The 7716-nt window shown below is 32.8% G+C and overlaps 2 long non-coding RNA genes across 3 annotated transcripts; both read left to right on the forward strand.

Moving 5' to 3' along the window:
- Positions 1 to 4317: 4317 nt before the first annotated feature.
- Positions 4318 to 5755, forward strand: LOC139824691 (uncharacterized). The gene is made up of 5 exons (XR_011735230.1): positions 4318 to 4509; positions 4633 to 4758; positions 5130 to 5378; positions 5469 to 5645; positions 5724 to 5755. It is a non-coding gene; the product is annotated as an uncharacterized lncRNA (long non-coding RNA).
- A 33-nt stretch (positions 5756 to 5788) lies between these two features.
- On the forward strand, positions 5789 to 7208 carry LOC139824690 (uncharacterized). Of its 2 annotated transcripts, none has more exons than XR_011735228.1 (4): positions 5789 to 6122; positions 6249 to 6416; positions 6499 to 6611; positions 6679 to 7208. It is a non-coding gene; the product is annotated as an uncharacterized lncRNA (long non-coding RNA). The 2 variants fall into 2 exon arrangements; XR_011735229.1 differs by having other exon boundaries at positions 6266 to 6416.
- The last annotated feature ends 508 nt before the right edge of the window (positions 7209 to 7716 follow it).

Genomic DNA, 7716 nt, shown 5'->3' on the forward strand with positions numbered 1-7716 from the left:
TGGCATTTTAAAATTAAATAATCCTTCGATTAGTTCTAAAGAAATACAGCGAGTTTCAGTAGCGCTTTTTTCCTCATTTTTGTGATATAGGGGGGAGTCCGGGGGACTTGACCATAGAGGAGAGTTGAACCACTTCAAATATCTCGTTCAAATTTTGCGCCAAGCGCGCAATTGTTAAGTTGCTGTATTATATTATATTGTTCTATTATATAAATATTATATAAATATTATATAAATACAACAATATAATATAATACAGCAACTTAACAATTGCGCGCTTGGCGCAAAATTTGAACGAGATATTTGAAGTGGTTCAACTTTTTTCTATGGTCTGCAAGTCTCCCGGACTCCCCCTACTTTACTTTCCGTTAAAGCACACGTTGTCAAATCGATGCTTAACTAATATCTACGACATTCATTTTTAACTTACGTGTGGGTTCTTGTCTATTATGTCTTGTTTCTAATACTCTGGTATGAGGTATGCTCACTGGTTGATTTTGTCGTTGCGCCGATTCATATTGCGGGTAAGTCGATTGAACAGGCGTATTATTCAGATAAAAAGTAGCCGGTAACGAACACGATAACGGCGCCGAAGGTGATGAACGGACTGCTACATGTGGATATCTTTGGTTGAACTCTGGATTGTATGTCCTTGTAGATGTAGATAGTCCTGTTGCCTCCGCGTATGAAGGTGGTGCGGCATTGCTTATCGTATAAATATTCGGTTTATTCTGAAGATTCATACTGGTTTATCGCAACGCTGTAGCAATTATCGCAAAATCTGAAAGAAAAAAATATTGAATAAGATATTTTTTTCTAAAAAAAAAAATTAAATTGTTAAAAGCGCGATAAATTAATAATCGTGATTGGCTCGGTGATTGATATATCAAAAATATATATAACTGGTAAAGACACAAAGAAATAAAAAAGGATTTTTATTAAAGATATTTATATTATACATATTTATATATGATAACGACTTTACATATTTTATTTTTTTAGTGTAGTGAATTATTCAAGTAAAAAGTTTCATAAATTGCTACACAGGTAGTAAAATGAAATGTGTACATGCACGTATGTTTTATATATTGACAACAGTCTAAATTTAGAAAATATGTTGTGACTCTCATCCATTATTATCCATACTGTTATTTTATTCGTATTCTTATATATGAGCTATAAAATTTGTCTCTGAAGAACAGATAATATATTTTTCTCATAGTTGTTTTGTTGATGACACGGAGTTTAACATGATAAAGATTTTTTTATTCGACATATCTCTATTATACATATTATAATCGTCAACAACGTTTAGATCATTGGTCAATTATAATCATCATGACGTTCCAACCGTTTTTGGTCCTTTTCAATGTAACTTTGATGCTAATATATGTATATAAGCATTCTCTATTCAAATTAAAACCAATGCTCTATACGTCGTTGATGATTAAGTAGAATTAATAGAATAAACCAGTTATGTCGAATAAATAAAAATTCTTATCGTTGATCATTTACTGGCGAGTAAAAGTTTCTGATGTGATTATATTTAACATGATTGCGATAAAAGAAATACCCAGAATATTCTATGCGATAACATGATATATTTTAATAAGTTCTTTATTTATAATAATATATTATATATATATATATATATATTTCGTATGAAGATACCGATATCACGTCATGTTCTTATCTCTGTAGATTCGCAGTAAACAATTTTAGTTAATACTTTTATCTCTTCCTGTGTATCATTGGCCGGAAGCAATTCTTATAATGAATTATACGTGCTTCGCGCCCATGATGTGATACGAAAATAACACCACTGGCATAAAAACGAATTTTCTGTACGTATATAGCGTCAACGACTGACATAAAATGATTAATATCGAGCCGTATCATAAGCATATACAAATGTATGTTTTCATATGATGGCTTTCTCTTCGTTTTTCAAAAAAGTACATATCAGGTAACATATTTTCAATAGTAATTTGTTATGTGATTTTTTTGTCGACAGTGCAAATTCTATTTTTAACTAAAAAAAAAACACATTTGCAAATTAGAGCTGAAATAATCTTTAATTAGATTAATTAAATAAATAATCTTTAATTAAGCTTTTCTCGAATAAAGTTTTATTGCAAAAATGATTAGTAAGGACAAAAATTTTAACAAACGTTAATACAAATTGTCGTTTTATCTTCGATTTTTTTGTAGTAAGTAATTAGAATTTAATAGTAGTATATAGGGTATTCATCTACATGTATTCCTCAGATGCTTTTTTATATACTTTTTATCTATATTTTCTTTATTTTAGTTATTTTATCTGGTCAATTTATTCTAGATTTTATTTTTTTTTTATCTTGATTTCTTCATATTAGCTAGTTTCAAGATATTTCATATTTTATGCTATTATGATAAGTAATGAATGACTAATTGTAAGAATAAGGAAAATTCTGTTATCGTACCCGGTGTATCGCTGACTTCTTCAACGATGATGACGTCAATGGTTTTTTTAGTGTGCAAATCGTAGCCTGCAGCAAGATATATACATATACATATACATTTTGTATTGTTTACAAAACTATGATAATTGCAAAAATGTTTAAATGGTTTAATTATGATTTTTCAACTGACTTTCAATTCTGAAGCGTCTGAATAAAAGTCAAGTGCTTGATTTCGGTGCTATAACAAAGCAATTACATATCAACGTTCTAAAGATAACACGTGACGTAGCCATTATCAGCCACACATTTTTTCGCGGAATATTAAATGTCATTGAACAAATTTTATATTTAGTAATGCTTATAAATAAAAAATAAATTCTGTTCTAATATTGTTTTTTATTGTCTGTAATTTGCTATGACTCACTGTAATTTATGTTTTATGCATAATTTACTGTAAATATTTCAATATTTGATTAAACGTATATATGTATATTAATGTCCATAGACATGTCCCGTGATATCTACAGTAACACTTAACTTAAATTATCCATTAATAATAAATTTATTAATATGTTTTTCTTGATAGATATTGGAGGCAAACACATTAGCACAAGTACCGTAAAATTTATGCGAGAATTAGATAAAATTAGATTAATCTCAAGCGAATTGTGTTATAGTTTCTCCTTTTCATCTTGTATAATATAAAAATCTCACTTAATAGCGCGTTTACACGTGGCTTTATTGGACCGTTCCTGAATTATCACTGTTAATTGCTGCATTGTGTTATTTCGTGAACTCTTAAGTATGTACTAGAACAAAGAGATAGATTTTATCAATATTGGCGTTATCAGTTCTTGATACTCCCGCTTTTAAACAGAAATTATATACGAGCAGAAAGTTTAAATATACGATATCAAGAGACACGGTAGTGTCTCGCGCCAAGTACACGCGAAGCGAGACCGCACCGTGACTCTTTTACGCGACGCGACGGGTTGCGAGTATACGAGATGTTGAGATCTCGATAACGAGTGAACGGATCAAGTTCTAAGTAGGCTTGATCGATAGCTTGGGGTCCAATTTGGGGGGGTTTCTCTTATAATATTCCGCTACGTGCCCTACGAGCGGAGATATTGCGACGCAAAGTCCAAATGTCAAAATTTTATTTTAAGATACTTCTACGTCGACCGCTCTCATTCATTATAACATACATGTAACAAACAGAGAACAGAGAAATGTCACTTTCACTTTTTCGACACTGGCGGCTAGCGGCGTTAGTATCGCAGTGCAGTGCAGTGCAGACAGTGCGTTCGTTTAGCGCGCTGTCAGTCAGTTCATCAGTTATAACCTATCTCGAGAGAGACACGCGGGGTGCGTTCAGCCGATACTCCGCTAGCCTAGCAATCGTGAGCAGTCGCTCGTTTTCGCTCGTTTCCTCTCCTTTGACCCAATGGATTAAAAGGAGAGGAAACGAGCGACTGCTCACGATTGCTAGGCTAGCGGAGTATCGGCTGAACGCACCCACGGTAGTACGCGCGGAGCGAGACCGACCGTGACTCTTTACGCGACGCGACGATTAATTCAAGGTAATTGTTTTATGTAATTATCCTATAATTATCTTATTCTATATATTACTGTTATACTTGTATGTACTATTTTATTTACTGTTTATACTACGTTTACGTGAGTGTTTATACATACAGGTTAATAACCTATTATATTATTTTTTATATTGACAGCAAGGAGCTGATACTGAGATCAAGGAGCCTGTTCACACGAGGCGTTTCTGCCGCGCGATTGCGGCCGCGCGTTAACGTTTGCACGAGCTGCACGCTGTCGCGAGGTATAAGGTGCGACAACGCGCGCATACGCGCGTACGCGAAACGTCAGTAACACCGTAATCGTGCCGGCGATATACTGAATTGAATTGCTTCGTGCTTATCCCGAGATTTCGTATCCCTACATCGTATTACCACTGCTGCCGGAAAAGAAGGTTCTCTACGCTTGGCAGAAAGTGACGACTGACACGTTCGATCCCGACTTCGTTGATCGCAGAAGAGCTGGACTCGAGGTACGTTTCCGATTTGCAATTATAACAGTATCGTGCGATGAATATTGTACCCAATTATAACCTCCAAATGAAGTTGTGCACGTTGCTAGTATTCTGATTATACAATACATTTTTACTTTGTAGAGGTATTACATATTGACAGCAGAGAGCTGATACCGAGGAGATCAAGGAGCCTGTTCACAGGTATATATTGACGGCAGGGAGCTGATGCCGAGGAGATCAATCCCGTTTACGCGCGAAGGAATTATCGTAAGTTATTATTATCTGTTCAACTTATTTTTTATTCTTTTTTAAGAGTTAGAAAAAGATAAAAATGCTCTCTTTTCATTTCATATATTATACATTTTTTTACATGTCCTCCTTCTGCTTCTCTCTTTTATTCACTGTTATCTGTTGTACTTCGAAATCACTTATCTCTCTTCTCTTCCTTCTTTTTACGTCTCCCTTTCCTTTGATGTTACTTAAAAAAATTTGTAACTTTTCCATTTTTACTGTTAGTAGAATATGCTTCTCAATTTGACAATTTATTTCTGAAATATTCCGTATTATATTATGCACTATATAAATTAAACTATGTATAATATATATAAACTAATTATATGTATGTTTGTGAATTATAGCAATTAGATAAGGAACTAAAGTTTCGTCATATCTGAAAAATTGCACCACCGAAGGTATTACTCGGACAAAATCGACAAAACAGCACTGCAACTTTGAGGAAAGGAATAACGACCAGAAGTCAAAATTCTTTACAGAGCAATGTATTACAACCCAATGTTGGTAGAGAAATTCGCGCCAAGCGAAAAGTGGAAGTTTCGCCGTTTAAAGAAAAAACGCATAAAAGATGCGCTTTTGCAAACATCACTAATGTATGTGTACTCTACAACTCTACACAATTATTATATCAAAATTTAAATGTATATTTTGATTCAGTGGTAAGATTTAAATGCAATTTTCAGCTCGATTTTTATGTCGACGTCCATTCTTTCCTCATGAAAATTAAACCACTATTTTAATTTATCCCAAACACAGCATTGTAATATTTACATTATGTGCATGTACCGTCGGTCACGCGGAATGCAAGAGAAAATCCGCCGTTAAATTGAGCGAACATTCACGAATCCTGATACCCACAAGTAATTTCTTACAATCTTCTTATGATCCTGATTATCTCAAAATTTGTATTTTTGTACGTGTATTTTATGCTTTGATAGAAGGAACGTGAAAAAGAGCAGGAAAAGGAAAGAAAGAGCACTAGCGGCGAAGCAGACAGAAAGAACAAACAGAAGAGACAGATTCAAGCTTTGTCTTTTAATCTGGACGAAGACGAAGATGAAGCTGAGATGTCTTCTGACGAAGACAATGCCGAAAAATCCCCGCAGTCAGAAAATGTGCAATCTGATGACCCTGCGATTAAGAAGATTTAGAAAAATCCAGATGTAGATACATGTTTTTTGCCAGTAGGGAAAGGGACGAGGAGGAAAATAAACTTACGGAAGAATTGAGACAAGAATGGGCTAGAAAGCAGAACGCGTTGAAGGAAGAAGAAATTGAGATCACATTCAGTTATTGGGATGGATCTGACCATCGTCGGAGTGTTATAATGAAGAAAGGTGAAAGAAAGGTGTCTCAGTGGTTTAGAGAACGTTTAAGTTATTAAAATACTCCAGTGTCACTTTTGGAGTAACATTGGCATGATATATAATGTTCTGCTGGATAAATTAAATTTTCACATATAGGTAATTCTATCTATTAGGTTCTTCAGAGATGTTTAGAAGTTCTGAGGCCCGAATTCAGCGAGCTTAAAAGAGTAATGGCAGATCAGTTAATGTATGTCAAGGAGAATCTTATATTACCGCACCATTATACGTTTTACTGCAACTGTAACTGATTTTATTGTAACTAAGGTAAATATACTAAATGATAAAACTTTTGAAGCAATATCACAATGTTGGCATGTTATTTTAATGTATGTAATATTGCGATTAGGCACGAGGAAAGAGCGGGCCTCTGTTCACATTTGACGTTCACGATGATATTCGTATTATGCACGATGCTTCTGTCGAAACCGAGGAATCACATGTCGGCAAAGTTTTACTTAGGTATTTATTATTAAAAGAATATTTTGCATAATTCTTTTTTATGTTATTTTTTTATTTTTCTCATTAGATCATGGTACGAGAGGAACAAACACATTTTTCCAGCGAGTAGATGAGAACCTTTCGATCCAACGAAAAGTTACGACAAGTATACAGTGTCGGATAAAAATAGGAAGAAAGCTAAAATCTGATCTTAGATTCAACGAATTGTCCAATTTGTTTAAAGGATTCAGATTCAAGGACTGTAAATATTATAACCAGATAAATAACTTTGTTTCATCGTACAATTGATTCATTATAAAACAGCTGATTATATATATATTATAATCTATTTTATAATGAATATATATTAGCTACATTGTATTTTTAAGGACTGTGATTTTAATTCATTCAGTTATGTGATAATATTTATTTAATTCATTTACTCAATTATGTAGCTCTACTAAATAGTTAAGTTTTCGCAAACATTTGGAGGGAAAATAAAAATACATGAATAGTTTAATGACTTGAATATAATAATTACAATATGAAAATACAAAACCATACTTTAATTCATTCCGATAACAATCAGAAACAGTATTAAAATATTAATCCATGATCAGATCCTCTACAGAAATCTATTTACAAATATCAGATGTATCATCTCTTGTCATTTCTTGAAGATAACTGTACAAAAATAAATATATACAATTATATCGATTATAATCACGTATTAATATTCATAGGTTTGATACAAGTTGGATCCATGTATGTAATATTTTCGGGAAAATGGTCCATTATAATAAACTTTTTTTTAGTCGATCTGTTCAAGCAGTCAAGGAATCCGAACCAATAAATAACTAGTCCAGACCCGAATCTATTCCAGTAGTTTCCAGTTTCGCATCGTTTTATATTCTTCATGTGTTTTTAATACATGAATTATTAGATACTTATTTGAAAATTAATAATTAGTGGATAAGGAATATCAGGAATATCAATCACATTGTCAGGTAAATTTTTTATTTTAAAAATAATTGGTTTAATATAAATAATTTAATTATTGCAGATAAACATGATTTAAAAAACATGTTAATATATATATATGTATATATACGATATATATGTGTAT

This window comes from Temnothorax longispinosus, unplaced genomic scaffold, assembly GCF_030848805.1.
Source record: "Temnothorax longispinosus isolate EJ_2023e unplaced genomic scaffold, Tlon_JGU_v1 HiC_scaffold_516, whole genome shotgun sequence".
Classification (NCBI taxonomy): domain Eukaryota; kingdom Metazoa; phylum Arthropoda; class Insecta; order Hymenoptera; family Formicidae; genus Temnothorax; species Temnothorax longispinosus.